Genomic DNA, 14,468 nt, shown 5'->3' with positions numbered 1-14,468 from the left:
GCACTGCCTCACTCGGGGCAAGTGTGGATCAGGTGAGCCAGGTGCAGCCCTCCCGCCACAGGACTGGCCCAGCCCAGGTGGATCGGGGAGGTCAGTGGCCCACTGAGGGTTGTTCTGCTGCCCATAATGGAAAAACCGCCTCACCACTAACCATGCTGGTTTCTTAATCTCAGTTCTGGGATGAAATATGTGTAGCGTTTCAATGCTACATTTTTCCAATATACTGTTTCCTTTGACTCAGCTCTAGCAATGTAGCTGTCAAATGCCAAAATTCCTTTACAGAAAGAAAGAACTACTACTAACACTTCTGTTATCCATGTTTGCGACATGGATAATTTAATTATATATAGTATATCTGGACATAATCTCCCAAATTCAAAATGCCTTTTGTCAGTTTAAATGAGATCTAGGGAATACCAGATTATAAACAGACAATTTTATGTATAGTTGAAAAACTGGAGTATCTGACTTTTGTTAGGCACACCATTTACAAGGAATCCATGACAAAATACAGTACAGCTGCTTCCGAAGCTCACCTTGGTATGTGTTCCTCCACAACTCAGCCGGTAGAACCATGCTAGCAATGACGTGGCTGCAAAGTCTCCAGTTGACATTAATGTGCCAATGCTTCCACTCCATCCAAGCTTGAAGACTGGGACTAAGAATGCGAGCTGATGTCCCTTGCGTTAAAGAACATCTGAGGGCTCCTTAGATCAAGGTAACCCTGCACTGATTACAGATAGTGAAGGACTCTTAAACCCTTACAGATATATTGAAAAGAGAGTGCCGTAAGAGGAGCATTGCTATTTCAGAGCTGTGGTTCATCTGGTCCAACATCCTGTTTTGCCCAATGGCCAACCAGTTATTCTGGAGGGCCAACTAACAAGGCATAGATGCCCTTGATGATGCCCCCTCCTGGCACTAGTCTTCAGAAGCTTACTACCTGGGACTAATGGTTCCCTCAGTCATTAATGGCTAGTAGGTTCTGATGAACCTGACTTCCACGAATCTATACAATCCCCTTTAAAAGTCATCTGTGATCATAGCCTTTACTACCCCCTCAGGCAGTGAATTTCAAAACGGAGCGACTTGTCGAGTAAAGCAGCGTTTCCTTTTGTCCGTCTCAAATCTATTGTCAATCCGTTTCATCGGATGCCCCCAAGTTCTACTGTTATGGGAGAGGAAGAAAGTTCTCCCTATCCACTGGCTCTATTCCAGGCATAATTTAAGAATCCTCTACCATGTCTCCCCTTAATCTTTTTTTAAACTATAAACTGCCAGGTTCTTTACCCTTTCCTCATAGGAAACGTACTCCAGACCCTTAATCACCTTAGCTGCCTCTTCTGAACTTTTTCTGTTAACTTTAATGGACTTAGAAGGGTATAATTCTGCTTAGGGCTATGCTGCTTGTCCTCAGTTCTTCTATACCACAGGTATAAATAGGATGGGATAGTGAGAACAGCTTTGTGTCTGATGCAAGAGATCAAAAGAGTACCTGGGAAAGGAGCTATATCAGGTTTTCCAGTTCACTTCTGGCAACCGGGGGAGGGGGGGTGAGGGGAGATGGTGGGCAGCAACTTATGATGTCACATCTGGTAGTGACATCATCATACCAGATCTGCTCTGGTATTTAGGCAAAAGCTCTTTTTTTGCCCAAATATTAGGGTTTCACCTGGTGACTTGCTGATGTCACTTCTGGGTGTACAGGATGTGACATCATCACGTTGCTGGCAACATCATGTTGTTGCCTGGGAACGCTTGCCACAATCCGGTAGTATGATAAAGAAAGACAGGAAATCTGAGGACAGAACCTCTTCTCTACAATGCAGCCCAGCTTATTTCTATTGCCTATGGCAGACAGGATGGGGGGGGGGCTACCATGACAGGAGGGTTTCTTTCTAAAAGTCTACAGGGAAAAAACAACATGGGTGGGGCATTATATGTAAAGCTTTTAAGAGAGGAGATAAAATCCAGCATTCTCCATACTCACTTTGCACCCTTGCAGAACTCTTTTTTGTTAAAAAAAATGTAAACCAAAAAAAAATCATTGAGGACCAGAGCGCAGAGGCTGAACACACGCTTGGCATGCGTAAGGTTCCAAGTTCAGTCCTCGGCTTCTCCAGTTAAAAGCATCTCAGGAAGAAGGGCACGGAATGACCTCTGCTTGAGACCTGGGAGAGCTCTCGAATCTCCCATGAACGGATATCACAGGATTTGCAGGGTGTCGACAATTTGTTACAGGTACAGGGACTCAAAGCCTTCCATCTCTCCCCACTGCCAAAAAAAGGATGTAGTGGAAACTCCTTATTCCCTCTGCAGAGACTCGAGTACAGGAAGGAGTGATCTGGTCCTTAGTCATTTTGTGGGGTATACATTGCAGCACACAACAAGCCCTTTATGTGAACTCCATGAAGTAGTAGCTGTTTTAAATCTAAAACAAAATATAAGCGAGTTTGATTGTGGTTTGCAAAGAAAACTGAAAGGCACCTATTGGAAAGAAAACAGATCTTGTACTGAATGGGGTCCTGTGCGGGATTAACACACAGTTTTGTGATTCGGACGGAATAACGAACCGCTTTGTTAGCTGTTAAGTGTGAAGCCCTGAAGAGTTTTGTGATTTCATTGTAAGGTTTTTCATGATGTAAACTGACCTGGCTGAACTAGCTTCAAAGAATCGTGAGGCTGGATCAAATAGTTCTATCAAAGCATCAACTTCTTCTTCTTCCAAGCAAGGGAATGAAACAGAGTTTTTGCCACGAACGTTTGGGCATTAACAGGAACAACAACCCCCTCCAATTTGTATATTTTTAAAAAATTGTTCAGTTCAAAGGGAAAAGGGAGTATGAAGGCTGGGCATTGAGTACTTGAGTGAGGCTCTTAGGTTCAAACTGCATTCACAGAAGGAGCTGGCAGAGTCAGCCTAGGATTTTTTGGATGTTGTCAGTGCTTGTACCGGGAGCCTGCTAACTGCGTGTACAAGGGGAGCACATGGTACCTACAATCCTCCCGCTACGATGGGTTGCCATGTTGTCTGAAAGGGACAATGAGCTGATCTTGCATGCACATACAGCTTCTGTTTTGGCTACACAACCCCCTGATTTTTCACAGTTCTGGTCCATGGGTACCAAAGCTGAAAATTCATGTGTTGCCTCTTTCAGACGATATGGTGACCACAGCTATCGGGAGGACCACAGGTAGTACACCTTCTTGATACATGCAACTGGTAGACTGCTGGTGTAATTGTAACATCTGAAAGAGGATCCTGAATAGGCTACAAGGGGTACAGAAGGTGATGCAGTGTCACCCTTTGTCCCTTGGCCCATTTTCATCTCAAAATTAGGGGTGCCAGGATCGATGCAAATGAGTTTGCCAGATAAACTTATTGTATTTGATGGCAGAGATTCTGGCAAACCAATCCTGAAGTTAGTTTGCTGTTGTGTAAACATCCTGAACTCCTATTAAGAACAATTATTATTAGATATGAAGATGGAAAGATATTTAAATAGAAGTGAAAAATTAAGAACATATATAAAGCAAGTTCTATTATAGATATGTGATTTAATTGATGACAATATGACTTAAATGATAGTAGTTAATTCATTATGTTTTTAAATATGATTTAAATGATGTATTTAGGTTTTATCTATGATCTAGATGATTACTGATGACTGTAATAGTGGATGATTGCCGAGATATTATTTAGATGATTGTATGACTGTAGCTTATGTCTTATGTGTTTGAGTTTATTAATTGAAATAATTTTTTTAAAAAACTTCCTGAACTCCTTATGAACTGCTCAGTGGCTACGCATTAGCTTGTTTTAGCTAGCCGTACTATTTGATTGAGCTACCCGTCCTATTAATAGAGGAACCTGGAATCCCGGTGAACCGGATCTTTTCAGATCTGGGAGGAAAAGTGTGTGGAATGGAGTTGTGTCTAGTGGCACTGTGAGGAGAAGGGAGGAGGAGGGAGGGAAGAAAATATAGCCTTGCCCAGCTGGACACACCCTGTTACTGGAGTTTAAAAGCCTCCTGAATAATTCAGTTTTGATCAGTTTGTGGGAAATCAGAAGAGTGGGACCTTTCCTGACCTCCTCAGGCAGGCTATTCTACAAGGTGGGTGCCACAACAGACAATGCATGAAAGTGGGCAGCTACCCTATGCGCTCATTAAGCAGCGCACATGTATGAAAGCCAATCTTGTGTGTGTGCATGCTTGTGTGCTGTTGTGCTAGATCTGCAGCTGCCTACCAATCTCGGACGAATGGCTCGTCAAACACTCTCTCTGAACACTGAGAAATCAGGGGCTAACACACCAGAGCGGAGACGCTGCTGCATTTTGCCTCCTAGGGAATACAGCCTTTTCTCGTTTCTAGAGGAAATAATTATGGCCTTAGCTGTCATCAGTTGGAGCACATTTTCCTTAAAAACAAAAAAGCTACCAATTTCTATGTCTTATAGATAGTCCCTTCTTTCAGCAGGTCCTCTCGCCCTGTATAAGATACAGACAAAGAATGCAGTGCTGGATTGAGGCAAGTACAATGTGTAGCATTAGTCCAGTCCGTGCAACACTGCACCTGGAGTAACAGCTCTTTGCATGTTTCATCCTCTCTGTGCAAGGATCAGCCCATGTCGATTGATGGTTCAGCATTCAGTATTGCATAGTAGCACCAGGGCTGGATCTTGGGTTCCCAGCGCCCGGGACAACCCAAGTCTGGCCGCCCCTGGATGTGCGCTCTCCTGACACTGCATGATGATGTCATTTCGTGACATCATCATGCAGGGTGTCGTGCCGCCAGTGGAGCAGCGGCAGCGCTGGCAGCTGAGAGGCCACCCACGCCACTTGCCTGTTCCAATGAGGGGGTGGCCAGCTTGCTGTGTGCTCCCTGTCCTGTGGGGCATGCGAATGGCGCGGGTTGCCTCCCAGCCCTCTGTGCCACTCGCTTGCCCAGCAGGACAGTGAGCGCATGGCAAGCTGGCCACCCCCTCAGCCAGGCAGGCAAATGGCATGGGCGGCCTCCCAGCTCTCTGTGCCATTCACCTGCCCGGCTGAGGGGGTGGCCAGCTTGCTGCGCACTTCCTGTCCTGCTCGGCAAGTGAATGGTGCGGGCAGCCACTCAGCCACCGGCGCGCTCCCGGCAGCTGGCAGCTGTGCCCGGCACCCCCTCTTTGGCAGTGCCACGGGCAGACTACCCACCTTCCCCCTCTCAATCTGGCCCTGAGTAGCAACACTATTGATCAGAAGTACTTGGTGCAAATCTCGCTTTCATCAGAATTGTCACCTTACCGGACTGATGTAAGGAATTACAAGAAGTTGATATGTGAGGGCAATAACACATCCATTATACATTAAGTACAACTTGTGACAAAATCAAGATTCGAGTCCAGCAGCACCTTAAAGATCAACAAGATTTCCAGGGTATAAGTTTTTGAGAGAACTCACATATAGTTCACATGGTTTCACTTTTTGCCTCTTATAACAGTACAAGGGAGACAGTGAAATCCACATTTGCATCACTTTGGTACCACAAGTTACAACTAGGAAGAGCTTCCCTTTACTACAAGCAGTTGCTTATCAATGTTAAGTTTGGCAAGCTTGGACCATAAGCGGGACCTATTGATTGAATCAAATGCGGCAGCCAAGTCAACAAATGCTACATAAAGTGCCTTTGTTGGCCCATTTATTCCAGAGTAAGCCAGTTGGTATAGCGTTTGACAGTGGTCTGTAGTTCCAAGACCTTTCCGAAATCCCGCTTGTGTGGGATGAATTATTTTTTCAGTGGTCACCCAATCTTCCAATTTTGCCAGCAGAGATTTGCTATAGTTTTACTGCTGTGTCAAGTAGACTTATTGGTCTATAATTTTGCGGGTCAGATTTATCCCCTTTTTTGTGTATAGGTACTACTATGCTCAGCTTCCACCCAGAGAGGATTAAGCCTGAACTATTAATTTGAGTAGACACCCTAGCCAGTACTGGGGCCCACCAGTCTGGGAAGGCTTTATACAGTTCGGGTGGTAACATATCCTCACCTGGAGATTTACCAGTGGGTAATGTGGCAATTAGTCCTCTAATTTCAGCTTTGGAGACTGGTGCCCATTCTGGCAGGGCCAGAGAATCCTGATGTACAACCTGTTGGCAAGTCCACTTCCCTTTACTAAAAGATCCAAACAACTCTGGCTTGGTAAGATTCTCTCCTTTATCCTGGCAAGGTGAGCCGAAAGAGCTTGTCTTGTTAACTGAAAGATAAATTTATGACATAGGTTTTTTTCACTTGGAGCCAAAACACACGTTAAGAAATACCTAGGTTCAGCACGTGTTCTCTTACCTCAAGGTTTGCCGGGATCTGTAGGCGTCCTGGAAGCTTAAAGTAGGCGTCCTGGAAGCTTAAAGATCTGTAGGGGTCCTGGAAGCTTAAAGTCCTGGAAGCTTAAAGGATCTGTAAGCGTCCTGGAAGCTTAAAGGCGTCCTGGAAGCTTAAAGCTTAAAATACAGGCGCCTGTATTTCCCTTCCCCTTTTTGCTGCTCTGTAAATGCTAAACTTTAAGCTTCCAGGACTCCTACAGATCCTGGCAAACCTTGAGGTAAGAGAACATGTGCTGAACCTGGGTTTTTCTTAACGTGTGTTTTGGCTCTTGGTCTCCTTGAGCAGTTCCCAGTCAGTTTCAGTTTTGGTTCTCTAGAGACCTTCCCCTCTTTGGTGTGTAGAATAGTTTTTCACTCAGGGACAGGCTTATGTAGTTTCCTTCTTGTTGCTGTGGCTGCTGATACTGCACAATGACAACAGGTCTTGCGCATGGCAGGTTTCCCTGCAGTTTACCTGCCCCCCCTCCCCTGGGCCATGAGTACTTTGTAGCATTTTTTCTAATCATCAGATGAACTTTGTTATATCAATATAACATTATAACAATATGTGTAACAAGTTTTCTGAATTCCTAGCTTTCATTTTTTTAAAAAAGTACATCTCTAGCCTCTTTTGTTGAGAAGATATAAGGGGAAAGGCATAGCTCTGCGACTGATGGGGTTTACTTTTTTTAAAAAATGAAAGCTGAGAATTCAGGGAACATGGGACATTGATTGTTATAACATGATGTTAATATAATAATATTCAATTGCTGTTTTTTAAAGCTTTCCACTGGCAGAACAGGAACAGTATCAGGGAAAATAGCTGCTGCGTTGGCAGGAAAATCCAAACTTTCTCACCCACATGGCAGCCATCCAGGCTTTACTGCAAGCTTTCCTAAAACTTCACAGCAAAGCAGGTTTGAGAAAGATCAAAGGAAAGTTGGGGAACCCCCAAGAGGTCCACTAATGTACCAGGATACTGTGGGGGAGCAGGAAAAAACACTTCGCAAATGCATTGAATTCAGGGCAAATGAGGAAATGACCACAGTTGTATTCTGTATTACTATTATATTTGCATTCCTGTTATTTCCACAGCCATCATGATTCTGGAATTCTCTTTTGGAATTTATCTCTGATTTTTGATACCTTAACTTCAAAGTAACAGTCCAAACCTAAAAAGGGCCAAAGACATGCTTCCTAGAGTCGACACTACTATGTCTATAATAAAATGGCTAGCCCGTGTCAATAATGAAACCAGCAAAAACAGACCATTTATGTACCTGGTCTCTCTCTACAGATAGAAGTCTCTATGTATTTAGAAAGACTTTGGAAGCCTGCAGGAAAATATGGCCCAGTAAAATTAAGCAAACCCCCAAATCTGGCCTGATGGAGGCTGAATATGCTTCTGGAGGCACAGATGGTTGAAAGGCAGTGAGAACCAGTTATAGGGAGAGGCAGGGGAAATTTTCATGCTCGAAACCACTGATACATCAGAGAATCCAGAGGGGAGGAGGCTGGTAGGAGGGCAGCTGTGCCTTCCTCCCATGATCCCTGACAGGTCCCTAGCTTGGCCCTGTAGTAGTGAAATGTCTGCTATCCCATGCCAATACTGAAAAAAGCCATGTACAAACACAATAATGATTACTAGGGATGTAAAATTCAGTATATCCGGTTTAAAAATACACCTTTATAATACCTATTTTAATACCTGCCTATTTTATACCTATTATACCTAGGGCTTTTTTTCTGGGAAAGAGGTGGTGGAACTCCGTGGGTTGCCCTCGGAGAAAATGGTCACATGGCTGGTGGCCCCGCCCCCTGATCTCCAGACAGGGGGCGGGGCCACCAGCCATGTGACCATCTCCGTGCCGCTGGTGCAGAGGGCAATCTGAACTCCCCTCTGTCTGGAGATCAGGGGATGGGGCCACCAGCCATGTGACCATTTTCAAGAGGTTCCGGAACTCCATTCCACCGCGTTCCAGCTGAAAAAAAGCCCTGATTATACCTATAAAATACCTATTTTAAATACCTGCCTGCCTTGGTACTGGCTTGCCAGTTTGGGGGCTGAAATCTGCTGCTTTGACATTGGTTCTGTTGGGCTTATAAAACGGTCTGTTGCTTCAGTTTGGTCCTTCTGGGATTTTCTGGTTTGGCATTGTTTTTGCTGGGATTTTCTGGTTCTGTTGGGCTTTGTTAGTTCTGTTTGCACTGAGAGGCTTGGCCAGTGTGGTTGCTCTTATGTGATTGGCTAAGGCTCTTTTTTAGGCTTTCGTCTTTGATCCGGAGAAAGCATTGGTTAATGTCCCCCCCCCCAATAGGAAATAATGGAGAGTGGCGGGGGTGGGGGTACCATTTCAGGGGCCTGTAGATTTGACCCCTTAACCCAATTGACTTGAAACTTGGGAAGTCTTTAGTGGATCGGCGGGACAAGGTTATTTACAATTTTGGTGTAGTTTGCTTGAAAAACGTCCCCTCCAGCCTCCCAGAAAGATTTCCCCATAGGGAATAATGGAGCTGAATATACTTTATGTATTTATTTTTCAGATTTTTAGATGAGGCCCAAAGTAGTTTACAACATTAAAAAGCAATAAATATTATACATTAAAAACTAAAAAAAATTATCTCCAGAATTAAGGGGGTTCCCCCAAGAATACAACTAGTAGTAAAACAGCCAAGTGGCAGTAGTTCTATGATACATATATTTGGAATTTTGAATAAAATCTTAATCTAAATACTATACTGGTAGTTTGGGGCCTGAATATTAAAAATACTGAATATATATGGTATTGCAGATACCCCAAATCTGAAAAATACCAATTTTTTTAGTGTATAACCCTAGTGATTTCTAGAGATTCCTAATGTATGCAGAAAAATATGACAGTCTAACTACACATTACATGTAACATGTGATGGTCACAGGGATTTGCAGCAGAGAACTCAATTCTGAAGATTCGGATTGATACCATGGTATGAGGGAGGAGCTTCAGTATTGCCCTGCACCATTTTCTCTACTCCAAACAGCCCTGAGGGATGTTATTTGTCCTATGGGTGGATGCACGTGCAAGGGTTTGGTGCAGCTGCAGCCACCTGACGGGGGCAAATAGAGCCCTTCGGGATTGTTTCGGGTCTGGAAACATATAGTTCGGGCTTGAGAATCAGAGCCAAGCTACAAATGATGCCTGACACAGGTTGGACACTGGTCAGCTTACCTGAAGTTTTGATTGGAAACGTAGGCGTCCTGGTTTTACAGCTTGGCTCTCCATTACAGCTGCAAGACCAGGATGCCTACATTTCCCATCAAAACTTGAGGGAAGCTGACAAGTGTCCAACCTGTGTCAGGTGTTACTTGTAGCTTGGCTCTTAGTTAAAGTAGGGGAAAAGGAAAGGGGTGAACCCAGCGGTTCAAAGTTCTTAAGAACTCACAGAATTCAGAAAGAGGAGGTGCGGGGTCCAAATTAAACTCCCCTCCCAGGGTTCCTTGTGAGTCTTTAGTTTGTTCTCAGCCCAAGGGCTGGGTACGACAGAGGCTGCAAGCTTAGTAGCAGCTTAGGTATGAAATACCTTATCTCCTGTGTTTGCAAAAACAGATTTTGCTTCTTCATCAGTTAAACCTAAATCTTGCTTCTCAATGAAAACTCCATCAATAAAAGCACATTCCAAAAAAAGTTGGCTGAGACAAATTGTCCTGGCTTCCAAAGACAAGAAATCCTTTTGAAAAAAGGAAAGAAAGAAGGAAATCAGGAGGGAGCCCCAACTCAACAAGACTGAACTACAGCGGTAGCAAAGCTGACGGTCCTTAAGCACCGCTGGAATGCAAACACTGCAGATCTGAGAGAGTTAATTTGGTCCGAATGCACTCCAGTCGTGTTTATGTTCTAGATAAAGTGCCTACAACGCTGCAGCTTGCCCTTTTGACCCCACTTCCTCCTTGGTGTGCTGCGAGGAGAAAGTGATATTTAATTCCTCGTCTTTGCTTTTATAAGCTCCCAGAATGGAATAGGATTTCACCCCAACCTTATCTCTGTGATATGAATGGTAACAGGATGTTTATAACAAAGTTATCTCGGAGAGAAAATGATTAAGTGCAGGCACAAGCGACTTCCACTTTGTATTTTGCACAGCACCTACCACGGGATGGGGTCGGGTACTTTCCTTGGGAATATTTTCCTTTAATCGGGGGGGGGGGGGCGGTGGTGGTGGTGGTGGTGGGTTCCCCCCCCCCCATGATAAACTTGGTCTTCCCTTGCTTTGTTGGAGAGAGTAGTAAATCTGTTGCATATGGTAGACTGTTTAGAAAAAGAAATCGGCTTCCATGGTGTTGTGTAATTACCCCAAAGAACATACGAACTCTTGAGACAATGGAGTGAATCTAACCGATCAGTCACTGAGCGATATTTATAATGAGAGCTTGGAGAGTGGCTGGCAGTCTGAGCAGACAGTGCAATGACCTTGATGGACCAATGGGCTGACTCAGAGTAAGGCAGTTTCGTGTGCAGTTAAACTGCCAAGAATTTATTTATTTTTATTTTTTATTTATATTTCAATTTATATACCGCCCATCCTCAGGGGCTCTGGACGGTGAACAAGTTAAAATCAATAACATTTACTCTTTCTTTAGTACATTTTTACCTTGCCGTTTTCTCCAAGGAGTTTAGGGCAATAAACATCGTTCTCCCCTGAGAGGTAGTTTAGGCTGACAGAGAGTGAATGACCCACGTCACCCAGTATTTAACTGTTTTATTGTTACTATATTTCTCTGATAATTCTCAATAAAACTTATTGGGGGGAAAAAAGGAATTGATTGGAAACAGACTCTAAATTCCTAAAAAGAGGGAAAGGATTGTTGGGTTTCAGAGAGAAACCGGGTAAAGAGAAATGAAGAGATATTATGAGGGTAGCTCCTACCCCTATCCTCCCATTCCACTGAGCAAAATTTGGAGCCTTCTTCCAGCCTAAGTAACCCTCCTTCATCTTAAGTGGCTCTTCCAGTGGAGGAAGTGCTACAAGTTAGAGGAAGGTTCCCTAGGCTGGAGGAAGCCTGCCTGGAGGATGGTTGGATCCACCCCATGGCCATTTCCACACACATTGAATAATGCACTTTAGCAATCCTTTGGAAGTGGATTTTTTGTTCCACACATGGGCTGCTTCCACACACATTGGATAATCCACTTTCAATACTCTTTAGTGAACATTCGGAACTGCTTTCCTTTTTTTTTTTAAAGAAATTTTATTGGATTAGAATATATAATCATTCAATACAAACATTCCCCCTTTGTAAATATCTACTTCTAACCCCCTCCCTTTCCTCCCCCCTTTTGTTTGACTTCCAACAGTTTTCCAACCCTTTGTCTATCTTATTACTTACTTACTTAATACCTCATATAATCTATTAAGCATACACTTAAACTCTCTTCTAAGCTTATTATTTTTTATAACACAGAATTTCCTTTAACTCCTCCTTTACTAAATCTTATATTCTAAATAACACATTGCTAGCATATATTAATAGTCTTTATATTATTAGTGTAACATTTTATCCATTTTCTATTCCCTTACTTAATCTCTTTACTCTCCCCCATATAGGTTAATCAATTTAACCTATATTCTATATATTTTGCCACGTTGTATCAGCAATAGCTTGTTGTTAGGGGAGAAAGTCATTTCTTTCCAAACTAATTTTCTTTTTGCTCATCTACGACGGCAGTCTATTCACCCCTTTATTATCTACTAGACCACTCGTGCAGTCCCTTCACAAAGATGCAAACATCGATAAAGCAGCATCCTTGCACACACACCCCAAACTTTGACTTTTTGCAATTTTTTCCATGTTACTCTTTTCTAAACTAATTTAAAATGTGCACTCCTCCTCCACAGTGTTGCAACACATCTTATCTTGCATATTTTTCCTGCTTTCCCTCCAAAAAGCTTACGGTGGCACAAATGATTCTCCGTTCCCCATTTTTAGCCTCACAACAATTCTGAGAGGTTATGCAGAGGCGGGGTGGTTGACCCAAGGTCACCCAGAGAGCTTCGTTACACAGTGGTGAATTTAGTCCTCAGATATGCATGTGTACATGCTTGGCTTTCCATTCCCCGGTATCTTGCTGCACCGGGTTTGCTTAAAGAAGGATTGCCATTTGCCCATCTGCAGGAACAGAAAAAAAGAAGCCTGTTTTAAAACCCTCTGTTACTAATGTATTGTTTCCCTCATGATCAGAACCAGGGCTTTTTTTCTGGGAAAAGAGCAGTGGAACTCAGTGGGTTGCCCTCGGAGCATCATGGAGGGCAATCTAAACTCCCCTCTGTCTGGAGATCAGGGGGCGGGGCCACTGGCCATGTGACCATTTTCAAGAGGTTCCGGAACTCCATTCCACCGCGTTCCTGCTGAAAAAAAGCCCTGGTCAGAACAACTCAGTTGCTGCTGGATGAGAAAGGACAACCCCCTCCGATCTTACTGGAAACCACTGAGTCATTCCAACCATGAAGGAAACCAACAGCAGATGATAGGCAGGATTTACAACATCTTTATCACTTCCGCTGCCTCGACTTTTCTCCTCTTTCTTTCTCCCCCCCTCCACATATTTAGTGGGCCATGGACCAAGTTGCTGGATGGCGAAGGCCAGGTCCTTGGGTAGGCCTTTCTCCTTGCCAAATTTATGTATTCCTAGAGACGGCAACCCCATCTACGTGTTATCAGTTTGTAGCAGGCCTGGAGAAAATACGCCTAGGTCCTGCTCCCCCCCACAAATGATTAAACACCCAACTGCATGCCCTATTATACTTCAAAAATACAAAAACAACATTGTGACTGGGAGGTTGATGACAGCTCAGTCGCTGAAAACAAAGTCTGAGACTCTATGGAGCGGACTATATACTTCTCTGTTCCTGCCAACTGAGGTAAAGTGCTCCGAGCCAAGGAATGTAGCCTTATATGACCCTCTCAATCTGCAAGTTTTACAAAATGAGATTAAAGCTGAATGTTTCTTGAACTGCCTACTCACCCTATTTATTCATCACCAGATAACAATTTTAAGAATTCCTGGACACCCTCTTATACAATTCAACTATCTTTCCATTGATTAGACTCCCCGGGGATGTGGTTTTAAAAGGATCATGAGTACATTTTGGAAAGACCTTGGAGAGTTAACAGTGCCAAATCACAGCAAAAGCTGTAGCAAAGCCTTGAACTGATCAGAAATTGCCAGCATGACTTCAGATCCATTAATTTGTACTGGGTACTTTACCATTACATTGTTTGCCATTATGCTTGCAAGGATGACCTTAGCGTCGCCTAACCAGGTATCTGAAGAAGGGATCTCTGACTCTCAAAAGCTCATACTCTGAAAATCTTGTAGGTCTGTCAGGCTTTCGTTGTATTAGGGATTGTGGATTACTCCCATTTTTTAAATAATGAAGCGTTGTCAGTACCAGATAAGGTGGGGAAAAAAACTTTTGGAAGGTATAGATTTAAGAGCTGCGTTGACTGTTGGCCAGATTTTTGTGCCTCTGCAATTAAATATAAAGGATTTTGAGTGTGGCAAATGTTAGGTTATTTTAAAAGTAACTGTTTGCCATAATAGCGTTTAGTGTGCCATTGCTCAAGGCCTGTTGGCCAAATGAGCAATATCATTAAAGTAAGGTAAAGTAAGGTGAAGGTCTCTAAGGTGCCACTGGACTCAGATCTTGCTGCTTGATTGCAGAACAACATGGCTACCCACCTAAAAGGATGAGCTTGGAGACTACCTTCACTCACCCCACAAATAACTCTGGTTGAGTGCTAAAGCAAAGGAATTATCTTGCTGTACATGAAAAGGTGGAGAGACCGACTACTCTGAGCTTTCAAGTGTCAACCAGATTTTTTTTCCTGTGTCAAGAGGGCTTTAACGTACAATGTGCATTTTACAAGGTATAAGCTTAAGTCATTAATAATAAACTGATAATCATACTAGTTGCCCTGACCTGGACAGCCCAGGCGAGCCTGATCTCATTAGCTCGCAGAGTCTCTCTACACAAGATATCTTATACGGGGACACTCAAATGTAGGGATACGCAATGTTTGCTGGGAAATGTAGTTTTAAAAGACGGAGCTGGCAGAGATCGCTCCTCAGAGGGTTTGTTAATTTCATC

The sequence above is a fragment of the Eublepharis macularius genome, chromosome 1 (genome assembly GCF_028583425.1).
Source record: "Eublepharis macularius isolate TG4126 chromosome 1, MPM_Emac_v1.0, whole genome shotgun sequence".
NCBI classification, from domain to species: domain Eukaryota; kingdom Metazoa; phylum Chordata; class Lepidosauria; order Squamata; family Eublepharidae; genus Eublepharis; species Eublepharis macularius.
The sequence above is the reverse complement of the archived record's forward strand: the minus strand, read 5'-3'. Positions refer to the sequence as shown.